At 43.2% G+C, this 15719-nt stretch overlaps 2 pseudogenes; both read left to right on the forward strand.

The window, feature by feature from the left end:
- The window catches only part of LOC134396387 (zinc finger protein 883-like), a 49404-nt pseudogene that overhangs the window by 115 nt on the left and 33570 nt on the right, over positions 1-15719 (forward strand).
- Positions 2489-10368, forward strand: LOC134396347 (zinc finger protein 883-like; annotated as a pseudogene).

Below are 15719 nucleotides of genomic sequence, written 5' to 3' on the forward strand. Positions count from 1 at the left end.
TTTTTAATGCATATTTCTTTGCCCCGTTAGAGTGAATACAGAGGCCTTTCCCCACTTTATCAACGTGCTCCGTAGTGCCCTTCCGCCCCTCTCTCCTGCCTCTGCTAGATGACGCCCGCACAGTTAACAAGCACAAAACAGCAGACCTTTAAAATGATCATGTAATTATAAATATAAACTCAGGAATAATGGGCCCAAGAGACAGGATGCCAGATTCCGGCTGGACATCAGGGACAGATCTACACCAAGCAGGATATGACAATTTGAAAACATTTGCAAAACTGTATATGGGGTGTGTCCTGAGCCCCAACTGTTGTCACTATTGTTATAAATTGTTTTAAAGCAGTAGTGTAGATCCTGCCCAGGAAAAGCTTCCTGAGTGTTAGAGCAGTATGACAATGGAACCAGTGACCTAGGGAGGTTGTGGGCTCTCCCATACAAGAGGCCTTCAAGAGGCAGCTGGACAACCATCTGTCAGGGATGCTTTAGGGCAGATTCCTGCACTAAGCAAGGGAATGGACTCGATGGCCTTAAGGGGCCCCTTTCAACTCTACTATTCTATCTTAGAATCATGGAATAGTAGAGTTGTAAGGTGCCTACAAGGCCATCTATTCCACCCCCCTGCTCAATGTAGGAATCCATCCTAAAGCATCCCTGACACATGGTTCTCCAGCTGCCTCTTGAATGACTCCAGTATGGGAGACCCCTACAACCTCCCTAGGTAACTGATTCCATTGTCGTACTGCTCTAACAGTCAGGAAGTTTTTCCTGATGTCCAGCTGAAATCTGGCTTCCTGTAACTTGTGCCCATTATTCAGTGTCCTGCACTCTGGGGGGATTGAGAAGAGATCCCGGCCCTCCTCTGTGTGACAACCTTTCAAGTATTTGAAGAGTGCTATCATGTCTCCCCTCAATCTCCTCTTCTCCAGGCTAAACATGCCCAGGTCTTTCAGTCTCTTCATAGTGCTTTGCTTCCAGACCCCTGATCATCCCGGTTGCCCTCCTCTGAACACGCTCCAGCTTGTCTGCGTTCTCCTTGAATTGTGGAGCCCAGAACTGGACGCAATTCTCTAGATGAGGCCTAACCAAGACCGAATAAAGAGGAACTAGTACCTCACATGATTTGGAAGCTATACTTCTATTAATGCAGCCCAAAATAGCATTGGCCTTTCTTGCAGCCATAACGCACTGTTGGCTCATATTCAGCTTGCGATCTATAACAATTCCAAGATCCTTCTTGTTTGTAGTATTGCTGAGCAAAGTGTCCCCCATCTTGTAACTGTGCATTTGGTTTCTTTTTCCTAGATGTGGAACTTGGCATTTATCCCTATTAAATTTCATTCTGTTGTTTTCAGCCCAGCATTCCAGCCTCTCAAGATCACTTTGAAGTTTGTTTCTGTCTTCCAGGGTATTAGCTATCCCCCACAATTTGTATCATCTGCAAATTTGATCAGCGTTCCCTGCACCTCCTCATCCTAATCATTAATAAAATCAAATAACGGTCACTGGTTACACTGATGTACTGCTCTAACAATCAGGAAGTTTTTCCTGATGTCCAGCCGGAATCTGGCTTACTTTAATTTGAGCCCGTTATTCCATGTCCTGCACTCTGGGGGGATCGAGAAGAGATCCTGGCCCTCCTCTGTGTGACAACCTTTTAAGTATTTGAAGAGTGCTATCATGTCTCCCCTCAGTCTTCTCTTATCCAGGCTAAATATGCCCAGTTCTTTCAGTCTCTCTTCATAGGGCTTTGTGAAAGGATTATTTCATAACTATTGATGTACATAGTGCTGTACATAGTAAAAGAATATAACAGCTGAGGACTAGAACCTGGATCCCCGGAGTCCTAGCCCAGCATTCTAACCTAGTTGGCACTCTATGTATGTGAGACTTAACACGAAGTCGGCAGCAGAAGGGGTCAAGGAGATGGGACTTGCCTGAGACAGGAAAGGTGGTACAGGAGGAGTGGAGGCTCAAGGGAAGGCTTGAGGGAGGGAGGGAGGGTCTGTGGAGGGGGAGGGGTCGTTCAGGGCAGGCCTGTGACCGGGAGGCTGCGTCTTCAGCCCCTCAACCAGGCTTTGGGCTTTGGGGCGTGTGGCCCTCCGTGAAGGACCCTCCCTCAGGCTCCGGCGTCTCTTTGGGCCCTGGTGTTCACCCGTCTTTCCTTCTGGGAGATGACAACCTGGTGGCTAGCTGGAGTCATCCCTGGAAAAGGCATCTCCAGAGGCTGACAGTGTCATCCTTTAACTCTCAGAACCGTGTCTTGGCTTTGCAGGACTTGGTGGCATCTCCATTTACGGCATGTTGGGCCTTGGGGCAGGAAGTGCGGGACGAAGAAGGGTTCCTCTGGCCCCGTCGGAGGCTTCTGGGAGCACAGAGATGGACGAGGAAGACTCAGTTGGCCCCGAAGCAGGAAGAGGGCCTGGTACCACCACAACTGGAAGTAGTGGGGAATTCTGGGAAGGAAAGGTGCAAGTAATCCTGGGAGAAGAGACGCCGTACCCAGATGTACGGAGCCGGCATTTCCGGCAATTGCAATACCAGGAGGTCGAGCAGGTGAGAGGCTTTTATCCTGGTAGTTTGAAAGGAAAAAGCACGTGAGGGAGGATATACTAAAACGGACTCATAATAGTCCAAAGCCTTTGCCTCCAGTATTCTTCCTTCTCTAATCTCTAATCCTTCTCCCCATTGCATGTCCTGGATCCTCATTGCTGTTTCAGGAGCAGGGCCGGCTTGCAGAGTTGAGCGTTGATTTCTCTGGGGCAGAGAAGGCTCCATGCAGACCCAGTTCGGAGCGAAGAAGGATCGTTCAGGAGGCTGACAGAGGAGCCCCCGTGCAGGGTGAGGTTCAAGGAGGCCTATTTCGACTCGGTTTCCCTCTCTGCAGTGTGCCCGAAATCTACGGCACACTTTTAAGTTCCTCTAAATAGTTTTGGTTGTTGGGCGACGGACACTTAAATTAAACCTTCCTTAGAGTTCAGAAAAGGTGTTTCTTTTCAGCACGTGAAGACATTCTACGTGGAAACCTGTATTGTGGTTTCTGGGTAAGAACCTAAATGGGGAGAGACGTGTGTTTTCACACAAGAGAAATTCAAACACCTGAGCGTAAACAGCAGAGGTTGTAATGCCGTTTTCCCTGCTTGGACGTGCATCGTTTCATCTGGACGTTCTGGGCTTCCTACCGTCCTTGTAATTAGGCGGTAATTAGACCACTCCTGAAAAAGCCTAACCTGGACCCGGAGGATGTTAACTACTACAGGCCGGTGGCTAATATCCCCTTCCTGGGCAAGGTGCTTGAGCGGGTGGTTGCAGGACAACTCCAGGCACTCTTGAATGAAACGGATTATCTAGATTCATTTCAATCGAGTTTCAGGCCTGGTTTCGGAACGGAAATTGCCTTGGTCGCCCCGTGGGATGACCTCTGCCGGGAGAGAGACAGGGGGAGTGCGACCCTGTTGGTTCTCCTGGACCTCTCAGCGGCCTTCGATACCATCGACCATGGTATCCTTCTGGATAGGTTGTCTGAGCTGGGAATTGGAGGTGAGGTACTGCATTGCAGTGGTTCCGCTCCTACTTGGATGGCCGATTCCAGAAGGTGGTGCTGGGGGATTATTGCTCTGTGCCGTGGCTCCTAAGCCATGGGGTTCCACCAGGCTCTATCTTATCCCCTATGCTGTTTAACATATACATGAAGCCGCTGGGGGAGGTTATCCGGAGATGTGGACTGAGGTGTAACCTCTCGTTATACGTGGGGCTGCCTTTGAAAATGGTCCGGAAACTTCAACTGGTACAAAACAGGGCAGCCCGTATACTAGCAGGGACTGGCCTACGAGACCACATTACGCCAGTCCTTTTCCAGCTTCATTGGCTTCCAGTCCAGGTCCAGGCCTGATTCAAAGTGCTGGTATTAACATTTAAAGCCCTAAACGGTGTGGGGCCAGGTTTTCTGAAGGAACACCTCCTCCCGTATGTCCCTGCCCAGACCCTAAGGTCATCCTCAGGGGACCTTCTCGGCGAGCCCCTGCCAAAGGAAGTGAAGCAGGTGGCTACAAGGAGCAGGGCCTTCTCTGCTGTGGCACCCCGGCTGTGGAATGAGCTTCCTAAGGAGGTTCGCTTGGCACCGACATTATATGCTTTTAGACGCCAGGTGAAGACCTTTATATTCTACCAACATTTTAACAGTCTATAAATAAATTTTAACTTGGTGCTTTAAATTTGAAATTTTGCATTGCTGTTGTTTTTATCTGGTTGAGCTTTTATATTGTATTTTATATTATGGTTTTATACTGTTGTTTTATACTTTGAATGTTTTTAATTTTTGTGAAACGCCCAGAGAGTTCCGGCTATTGGACAGTATAGAAATGTAATAAATAAATTTGTCTCCCACAGGTGATGTCATGATGCCGGCAGTTGGTACCCCATCATCTCTATCTGGTGGCGAAGGGGGAACGGAGGCCGTGGGACCCCATGAGGTAGGGGGAGAAGGGCGAGGGGCGGCCTGGGGCTCTGGGCTCTGCTCACCTCCCTGGGACTGAACACGTCACTTTCCTCTTTGCTTCTGTCAAAGCGGCCGTGTTGAATGGCTTTGAGTGGCCCTCAGGAAGGTTTCATGAGGTTCCCCCCCATCTTTTGGGGGGTGTTTAGAATGGAGCCTGTAGAGCGGCTGAGAATCATCACCGTTCCGCTCACCTGCTGTTCTGGATTTCGCTTGTGTGTAATCTTCATGCTCTCTCTGAGGAAGAAACGTTTTCCTTTCAGGGTCTCGTGAGCTTTGAAGAGCTGTCTGTGTCTTTCACGGAGGAGGAGTGGGCGCTGCTGGATCCGGACCAGAGAGCTCTGCATCAGGAAGTCAGGGAGGAGATCTGTGGGAACGTGGCCTCTTTGGGTAAGGCTCTGTCTTTCCCTAGTTGGTGATAATATATTCTTCACAAACGCAACAAACTGATTTTAGCACGTTCTGCCAATCTTCCAATCTAAAAAGATGTATCTATTTTTATTGACTAAGACTGCAATCCTATGTCTGTTTAGAAAGAAAAGACTCCAGGCTGCAGGGCTTAATAAGTGTGCTGATGCTGGATCAGACCGAGGGTCATAGAATCATAGAATAGTAGAGTTGGAAGGGGCCTACGAGGCCATCCAGTCCAACCCCCCGCTCTATGCAGGAATCCGCCCTAAAGCATACCAGACGGATCATTGTCCAGCTGCCTCTTTAAGGCCTCTAGTGTGGGAGAGCCCACAACCTCCCTATGTAACTGGTTCCATTGTCGTGCTGTTCTAACAGACAGGAAGTTTCTCCTGATGTCCATCTGGAATCAGGCTTCCTGTAACTTGACCCCATTATTCCGAGTCCTGCAATCTGGGATGATGGAGAAGAGATCCTGGGCCTCCTCTGTGTGCCAACCTTTCAAGTATTTGAAGAGTGCTATCATGTCTCCCCTCAATCTTCTCTTCTCCAGGCTAAACAGGCCCAGTTCTTTCAGTCTCTCTTCATAGGGCTTTGTTTCCAGACCCCTGATCATCCTGGTTGCCCTCCTCTGAACACGCCCCAGCTTGTCTGCGTCCTTCTAGAATTGTGGAGCCCAGAACTGGACGCAATTCTCTAGATGAGGCCTAACCAGGGCCGAATAGAGAGGAACCAGGACCTCACGTGATTTGGAAGTTATATTTCTATTAGGAAAGGAAAGGAACCTCTCCTGCAAGCACTGAGTCATTGGAGGGACGCCAGCTTTTGTTGACGTTTTCTTGGCAGGCCTTATAACGGGATGGTTTGTTGTTGCCTTCCCCGGCCGTTAATGCAGCCCAAAATAGTATTTGCCATTCTTGCAGCCACATCACACTGTTGGCTCCTATTCAGCTTGTGATCTACAACAATTCAAAGATCCTTCTCATTTGTAGTATTGCTGAGCCAAGTATCCACCATCTTGTAACTGCATTTAGTTTCTTTTTCCTAGATGTAAAACTTGGCATTTATCGCTATTAAATTTCATTCTGTTGTTTTCAGCCCAGCACTCCAGCCTATCAAAATCCCTTTTTGATAGCACCTCCTCGTCCAAATCATCAATAAAAATGTTGAAGAGCACTGGGCCCAGGACTGAGCCCTGCGGTACCCCACTCGTTGCCTCTCCTCAGTTTGAGAAGGTTCCATTGATAAGCGCTCTTTGAGTCCGATTCTGTAGCCAACTGGGAATCCACCTAATAGTTGTTCCATCTAGCCCACTTTTAGCTAGTTTGTTAATCAGAATGTCATGTGGTACTTTGTCAAAAGCTTTGCTGAAGTCAAGGTATATTTTATCCACAGCATTCCCACAGTCTACAAGGGAGGTTACCCGATCAAAAAATGAGATCAAATTAGTCTGGCAGGATTTGTTCCTGACAAATCCATGTTGGCTTCTAGTAATCACTGCATTGTTTTCAAGGTGCTTACAGACTGACTTCTTTAGAATCTGTTACAAATTCTCCCAGGGATGGATGTCAGACTGACTGGTCTGTAGTTCCCAGGTTCCTCCTTTTTGCCCTTTTTGAAGATAGGGACAACGTTAGCCCTCCTCCAGACATACGGCACCTCACCCATCTTCCATGAATTTGCAAAGATAATAGACAGTGGTTCTGAGAGTTCTTCCGCTAGCTCCTTCATTACTCTAGGATGCAGTTCATTGGGCCCTGGAGATTTGAACTCATTCAAAGAAATTAGGTGTTCCTTGACCATTTTTTTATCAATCTCAAACTGCAATCCTGCCCCCTCAACTTGTGCTTCAATTTTTCCAGGCAGGTCACAGCCCTGCTTTTCGGAGAAGACTGAGCCAAAGTAGGAATTGAGCACTTCAGCCTTTTCTTTGTCATCAGTTATCTATTTGCCATCCCCATTAAGTAGTTGAACCACCATTTCTCTCCTCTGACTTTTACTATTCACATATCTGAAGAAAGCCTTTTTATTGCTTTTAGCATCCCTCGCTAATCTCAGTTCATTCTCAGCTTTAGCCTTCTTGTTCACTGTTGCATGGTGTCCCCAGTAATTCTTCCTCTGCAGACTGTCCGCCAGTCTCAGCCTCCAGTAGCTGAAAGCGGTTGCTTAACTCTAATGCCTTCTAGTTCTTCTGCTCCTAACTGTCACTCTTTTCCAGTGTGTTTCCTCTTCATTTGGCTTTCCTTCCCTCAGCATCCTCCACTTCTGCTCCCGTTGGCTGCTGCTCTTCAGTCTCTTGTGCTTCTTGTTGCTGTTGCAGTTCCACCGTTCGGTCTAAGAACTCCTCGTCTTCTCTTATTCCTTGGAGGGTGGACACTCGCCGCTCAAGTCCTCTCACTTTTTCTTCCAAAAGTGCCACCAGCTTGCACTGGTTGCAGGTGTCCGCCATGTCGACCTCAGGCAGGAACACGAACATTGCACACCCTTTACAGGTCACCACCTCTAAAGACGCCTTTCCGTCCATATTGTCTACTTGTGCTTTGTTTTTTTCCTTTCTGATTATAGTGGAATTGCCTGTGCTTTGTCCTGACCTTTCTAGAGGTGCACAACTATACGAGTATGTCTTAAGAGAAGGAAACACTTTTTTGGGGGGGTTTAGACCCTTCGTTTGCTGAACTCCCCCTTTCAAACTCCTGTTAGCTCTTCCTGTTCGCTCGCTCTCTGGGAGCTGGCTTCCTTTTCTAGGTTCTAGTTTAGCTGGGCCAGCAGCTCTTCTCTGCTTCTGCTCTTCTTGGAGTCGGGAAGCCAAATGAGGTCACTGGGCAGCTGACAACAGTCAGCAATCACACCAATCAGGTCTGGCTACTCCTGCACTCTGTTCACACAGTGGCCAACCAGCCATCCTCCAGGGATGAAAAAGCAGGACATGGTGCACCCTCCCACCCATGTTCCCCAGCCAGGTTATTGCCTCAAATACTGGAGATAGCACACAACCATCAGGGCTTTAGCCATGGATAGCCTTTTCCTCCAGGAATTTATCCAACCCCCTTTTAAAGCCATCCGAATTGCTGGCCATCACTACATCTTGTGGTAGTGAGTTCCTTAATTTAACTATGCACTGTGTGAAGAAGTCCTTCCTTTTATTTGTCCTGAATCTCTCACCCATCAGCTTCATGGGATGACCCCACTGGGTTCTAGCGTTTTGAGAGAGGAGAGAAATGTCTCCCTGTCCACATTCTCCACACCTCTATCAGGTCTCCCCTCAGCCTCCTTTATCCCAAGCTAAACAATCCCAGTTGTTGTAACCTTTCCTCGTAGGGGAGATGCTCCAGCCCCATCATCATTTGAGTTGCCCTTTTCTGCACTTTTTCCAACCCTATAATATCCTTTTTTAGTTGTGGTGACCAGAACTGTACACAGTATCCTAAGTGGGGTTGCACCACAGGTTTGTATGATACCGGGCAGTACGATACTGGCCGTTTTATTCTCAATTCCTCTTCTTATCATGCCTAACATGGAGTTTGCCTTCTTTACAGCGGCCGCACACTGGGTGGGCCTTTTCATCAAGCTGTCCACCCCAACCCCAAGATCTCTTTCTTGTTTGATCGCCACAAGCTTAGATCTGATGGACCAGGAGAGAATAAGAACAGGAGCAACGCACAAGATGACCAGTAAACCCTCTGCTTTTCATGGCCACAGTGAAACCCCAGTACAGGAAAACTTAGCTGAACGAATGGAAATAAATCAGTATTCTGTGCATAGGACAAGCTTTGATTCTCAATCAAGTCTTAAAAGCCATAGTAAAACTCACAAAGATGACAACTCATTAAAACGCTTGGAGTGTGGAAAGAGCTTCACTAGAAGCACACACCTTAGTTGTCATCAGAGAAGTCACACAGGGGGAAAACCATATGAATGTGCAGAGTGTGGAAATTGCTTCAGTGAGAAGATACAAAGCACTTGTCATCAAAGAATTCACACAGGGGAGAAACCATATGAATGTACAGAGTGTGGAAAGAGTTTCAGTCGGAGTTCAAGCCTCACTTTTCAGCAAAGAATTCACACAGGGGAGAAACCATATAGCTGTGCAGAATGTGGAAAGCGCTTCAGACGGAGCTCAAACCTCACTTCTCATCAAAGAATTCACACAGGGGAGAAACCATATGAATGTACAGAGTGTGGAAAGCGCTTCCGTCATGGCGTAAGCCTCACTTCTCATCAAAGAATTCACACAGGGGAGAAACCATATGAATGTACAGAGTGTGGAAAGAGCTTCAGTCGGAGTTCAAGCCTCACTTTTCATCAAAGAATTCACACAGGGGAGAAACCATATAGCTGTGCAGAATGTGGAAAGCGCTTCAGACGGAGCTCAAACCTCACTTCTCATCAAAGAATTCACACAGGGGAGAAACCATATGAATGTACAGAGTGTGGAAAGCACTTCCGTCATGTCGTAAGCCTCACTTCTCATCAAAGAATTCACACAGGGGAGAAACCATATGAATGTGCAGAGTGTGGAAAGAGTTTCAGTCAGAGCACACAACTCACTTCTCATCAAAGAATTCACACAGGGGAGAAACCATATGAATGTGCAGAGTGTGGAAAGTGCTTCAGTCGGAGCACAAACCTCACTTCTCATCAAAGAATTCACACAGGGGAGAAGCCATACAAATGTGCAGACTGTGGAAAGCGTTTTAGTCAGAAGATACAACTTACTTCTCATCAAAGAATTTACACAGGGGAGAAACCACATGAATGTGCAGACTGTGGAAAGCGCTTCACTCTGAAGAAACTACTCACTCATCATCAAAGAATTCACACGGGGGAGAAACCATATAAATGTGCAGACTGTGGAAAGAGCTTCAGTTGGAGTTCAAGCCTCACTTCTCATCAAAGAATTCACACAGGGGAGAAACCATATAGCTGTGCAGAATGTGGAAAGCGCTTCCGACAGAGTTCAAACCTCACTTCTCATCAAAGAATTCACACAGGGGAGAAACCATATGAATGTACAGAGTGTGGAAAGTGCTTCAGTCAGAAGTTACATCTCACTTCTCATCAAAGAATTCATAGAGGGGAGAAAATATGAATGTGCAGAGTGTGGAAAGAGCTTCAGTCGGAGCACACAACTCACTTCTCATCAAAGAATTCCCACATGGGAGAAACCATATGAATGTGCAGAGTGTGGACAGCGCTTCAGTCACAGGGCAAGCCTCACTTATCATCAAAGTATTCACACAGGGGAGAAACCATATGAATGTGCAGACTGTGGAAAGAGCTTCAGAGGAAGCACACACCTCACTCGTCATCAAAGAATTCACAGAGGGGAGAAACGATATGAATGTGCAGAGTGTGGAAAGTGCTGCAGTCATAAATCACACCTCACTTTGCATTTAAGAAAGCCATAAAGACTGATCTGTTCCAGCAGGGCTACCCAGTTGAATTTTAAGATGCCTTTTAATGATGTGCTGCTTTTAATGACGTATTGGTTTGAAATGTTTTAATCAATTATATGTATTTTATGGTGTTTGCATTTGTGTTGTGTTGAGATCTTAGTGATATAGGGCGGGATATAAATATTTTTAAATAAATAAATAAATAAATAAATGTAGCTGTGTAGAGTGTGGAAAGAGCTTCAGTTTGACATTAAAAAAAACTCAGTGGAGGAGCCATATAAATGCTTCAAGTGTGGAATAACCTTCAGTGTTAACACAATCCTCCGTTGAAATCCACGGGGAAAGCAATGTTTGGAGTATAGAATTGTCTATGCTACTGCCAGCCTGATTTCTCATGAAATTTATTTATTTATTTATTACATTTTTATACCACCCAATAGCCAAAGCTCTCTGGGCGGTTCACAAAAATTAAAACCATCATAAAACAACCAACAAGTTAAAAACACAAATACAAAATACAATATAAAAAGCACAACCAGGATAAAACCACGCTGCAAAATTGATATAAGATTAAAATACAGAGTTAAAACAGTATAATTTAAATTTAAGTTAAAATTAAGTGTTAAAATACTGAGTGAATAAAAAGGTCTTCAGCTGGCGATGAAAGGAGTACAGTGTAGGCGCCAGGCGGACCTCTCTGGGGAGCTCATTCCACAACCAGGGTGCCACAGCGGAGAAAGCCCTCCTCCTAGTAGCCACCTGCCTCACTTCCTTTGGCAGGGGCTCACGGAGAAGGGCCCCTGTAGATGATCTTAAGGTCCATATGGGATAAACCATAGACTTGCCCCTGTCAGAAGTTCTATCTCACTTCTCACTAAATAACTGACACAGGGGAGAACCCTTAGAAGTGTTGGGAGAATGAGATGACGTCATAATCACATTTATCTTTCACATCAGGGAACGTACTTGGCAGAATGAATTTGACGAAGTGACTTCACCTATAGAAGCCTCCCCAGTCCTTCAGATTGAAATCCCGCTCCTGGGCCCCCCTGCAATATCCATCGAGTTGGTGGAACCAAGGCAGGGTCTCCTTGGTGGGGTCTCCGACACCGTTGAACTGCCTCCCATGATAACTTCACTTACCTCCCTTCATTAGGTGTTTTTGAAATGTTTTGGAAAAAGCTGATTGTTCTCATCTTTATTTTTAACTGATTTAGTCGAACTTGGCCCAGTGGTTGAACATCTGACATTTAACACACACAATCTCAAAAGAGCCCTGTGAGCACCGTTGTAATAAAAACAACCGGGGATAAAGGTATCCAGGTAATTGATCACATTTTCGTCTCTAGAGAGTTTGTAACTAAGCTATGCAGAATGGAATTAGGGGTAATTAAGGTAACGGATCATGCATTGGTAAGTTTAGATTTTGCAGGTAGTAAGGATTACAAAGAAGCGTTAAAATGGAGATTGAACACTAAGATATTTAAGCAAAATAAAGTAATTGAGAAAATGCAAGAGGAATTGTCAGAAACATGGGAAATAAATGAAAAGGGAGGAACAAGAACCGCAGTGGTCTGGGATACCATGAAGGCTATGTTTAGGGGGGTTTGTATTAGGGAAACGGGTAATCTAAAAAGACAACAGGAGGTAATGCAGGTTACTTTAGAGAAAGAGATAATAAAGTTGGAAAAAGAATATTGGCAAACTAAGAATAAACATAAGTTAATAGAATTACAGGCAAAAAAAAGGGAATTAGACAATATAAATTTAGAAGAAATTCAGAGGAATTTAATTTATATGAAAAGGGAATACTTTCAAAATAGTAATAAGAACTCGAAGATGCTTGCCAAACTCACACAAAAGGAAAAAGCTAAAAATGGGATAGGACCAGTAAAAAATAAGCAAGGTAATTATTGTCACATGATGAAGGATAAAATAAAAAAAATTCAGGAATTTTTTGAAGATTTATATAAGGAAAAAGATACCCAAAGGAAGAGGATGGAAGTGTATGTGGATACATTTTTGAAGAAAGGATTAGAAAAAGAGCATAAGGAAATAATGGACAAAAATATACTGCAAAGTGAAATAGAGGAGGTCATAGACCAGCTTAAAGTAGGGAAATTATTATTATTATTATTATTATTATTATTATTATTATTATTTATTTATTTATATAGCACCATCAATGTACATGGTGCTGTACAGATAACACCGTAAATAGCATAGGCTTACAATCTAATGAGTTGTAGTAAACGGCACAGGGAAGTGTAAACAGGCACCGGGTAGGGTGAAGCTAACAGTATAGAGTCAGAACAGACTCAATATTTGAAGGCTATAGGGAAAAGAAAAGTTTTTAGCTGAGTTTTAAAAGCAGTGATTGAGTTTGTAGTTCTCAAGTGATCTGGAAGAGCGTTCCAGGCGTAAGGGGCAGCAGAAGAAAAAGGACGGAGCCGAGTAAGGGAAGTGGAGGTCCTTGGGCAGGCGAGAAGCATGGATTCAGAGGAGCGGAGAGCACGAGCGGGGCGATAGTGTGAGATGAGAGAGGAGAGATAGGCAGGAGCTAGACCGTGAAGAGCTTTGAAGGTCAGCAGGAGAAGTTTATATTGGATTCTGGAGTGAATTGGAAGCCAATGAAGAGATTTCAGAAGTGGAGTGACCTGGTCAGAGCGGCAGGCCAAGAAGATGATCTTAGCGGCAGAGTGGTGGACAGAGACCAGCGGACTGATGTGAGACGAAGGAAGGCCAGAGAGAAGAAGGTTGCAGTAGTTCAACCGAGAGATAACCAGTGCGTGAACGAGAGTCTTGGCAGAAGAGACAGACAAAAATGGTCGAATCCTGGCAATATTATACAGGAAGAAACGACAGGATTTAGCTAGGACCAGAGTTTTATAAAAAATTTAAAACATTAATAGTGCCAAAGTTATTGAAATTATATAATGTAATAATGGAAGGGGAGAAGATCCCAGAATCATTGGAGCATTCTATAATAATTTTAATTCCGAAGCCAGATAAGGATTTGACTCTCCCTGATTCATATAGACCAATTTTGTTAATAAATCAAGATGCAAAAAATGTTTCAACTATTTTGGCTAAAAGGCTAAATAAATTTATACCTAAGTATGTAGGGGAAGACCAATGTGGTTTTATAGCAGGAAGACAGATGCACACTTTAGTAGGTAGAGTTTTGAATGTAATTCAGGGGATAAGAAAGTCAAAAGATTAAAGCGGGTATTTTAGCGTTAGATATTTTCAAGGCTTTTGATTGTGTGAGTTGGCAAACTTTAAAGTTGGTTTTAAATAAAATGGGATTTGGTAATAAATTTAGAGCAATAATAGAGAAGTTATATTCCCAAAATACAGCCGTAGTGGTAGTAAATGATGGAATTACGGATAAGATACGACTAGCCAGAGGGACAAGACAAGGATGCCCACTCTCGCCAGTCCTGTTTGTATTGGTGATGGAATTGTTGGCAAACGCAATAAGAAAAGATGGGGAGATAGAGGGGATAGGTAACAGTAATAAAATAAAGTTGAATATGTTTGCAGATGACACGTTAATAACTATTAGAGATCCTATAGGTAAAATGGAAAGAATTAAACAGCAGTTGAAAGAATTTGAAGAAGTTACGGGGTTAAGAATAAATTGGGCAAAATCGGAATTGATGTTATTTAATTACACTAAAAAAGAAAAAAAGGAGTTGGAAGGGAAGGTTTCAGATTTGAAAAGTAAAGAAAAAATTAAATATTTGGGAATTAAGATTACTAAAAATTTAGAAGATTTGGAAAGTGAGAATTTAAATGGATTGAAAAAAGAGATGGAAGAAAAGTTAAAGAAATACAAGAGACTGAACCTTTCATGGTTTGGAAGAATAGCTTTAATAAAGATGAAAAAATTACCTAAGATTAATTTTATCTTTAGGATGCTACCAATAAGAATTTCAGATTTAGAGTTAAAAAGTTGGCAGAATCTTATAAATAATTATTGTAATGCTGAGAAGAAATCAAGGATTAATAAAAGTAAATGGTATTTAACTCAAAGAAAGGGAAACCTTAAGTCTTATTATGTAGAAAACAGGTTAAGACATATTGTTGAAGCAATTTTAGGGGTAGGGGATTTAGATTGGATGGAGGAAAAAACAACAGGTAATATAGAATTAAAATTGCAGGATGTATTCTTTAAGGAAAAAGGGAAAGGAAAATGGGTTAATGATTTAGATAATCAGTTTCTGAAGTTCCATTGGGAACTTTGGAATAAATATAAAAAGGAGATGCTTTCAAGTAATTCCTTAACACCGGTGATAATGTTAAAGAATTTTCCTGAAGATCTAAAGAATAGATTAAGTAAAGTTTTAATAGAGAAAAATAAAATGAAATTAAGAAAATGGCTAAGAGGGATGAATACAAGAGAGAGGTTGGAGGAGGTTTTAAAAGATAGAAAATTAACGTGGTTAAATTATGGGCAATTGGAACAATGGACTAAAAATTGGGTAAGAGAAAATAGAGAGTGTGGCGAGATGACAAAGTTTGAGAAATTAATTGAAAAAAAAGAAATCGATAAGGGACAAAATATAGAGACAAAAGGGTTAATGAGTCAATTATATATTATATTAGTTGAGAAAGGATTGTTGGATAGTGTAGGGAAAGTGGTTTGGGAGACCGATTTGAAGATACAGATAAGACAGCAGAGTTGGGAAGGACTATGGAGACAGAGAGTGTTGAGAAATATGTCAGTAAGAATAAAGGAGAATTATTATAAACTTGTATGGAGGTGGTATTTAACTTCGGTTAGATTAAATAAGATTAATAATCAGCATTCAGCAGATTGTTGGAGGGGTTGTGGTGAAAAAGGAACGTATTTACATATGTGGTGGGATTGTAAATATGTGCAAAAGTTGTGGAAGATGGTGTTTTATGAGATTGAACAGATTGTGGGATTTAAAGTAGAGGATACACCAAGGATTGCATTACTCTCACTGCAAGAAGAACTTAAATGTAATAAAGAAGCAAAAGAACTGATAACGAACCTGCTGACGGCTGCGAGGTTAATTGTAGCTAGGAACTGGAAGATTCAAGGAGATTATTGTATTGAAGAATGGTATAAAGAAGTGTGGGACATTGCTATAAATGATAAATTGACATGCAATATTAAAAAGAAAAGAGGTATAGTAAAAATGAATGATTTTGAGGGAATATGGAAAAAGTTCCTGGAGTTTGTGTTTTCTAAGGGAAGCGGGAAACCAACAGAAGAAACTATGAGTTTTTGGAAACAGGAATGAGATCCCGAGGTGGGGGGAGCACTGTTATGTTGAGTATGAATATGTTTAATAGCTTAAGTTTGAATATATGATATTAAGGCAATTTTATGTTTATGTGTCGTTGTTGTTGTTGAAAAATAAAAATATATATTAAAAAAAAAAGTT

This window comes from Elgaria multicarinata, chromosome 3, assembly GCF_023053635.1.
Source record: "Elgaria multicarinata webbii isolate HBS135686 ecotype San Diego chromosome 3, rElgMul1.1.pri, whole genome shotgun sequence".
In the NCBI taxonomy this organism is placed as follows: domain Eukaryota; kingdom Metazoa; phylum Chordata; class Lepidosauria; order Squamata; family Anguidae; genus Elgaria; species Elgaria multicarinata.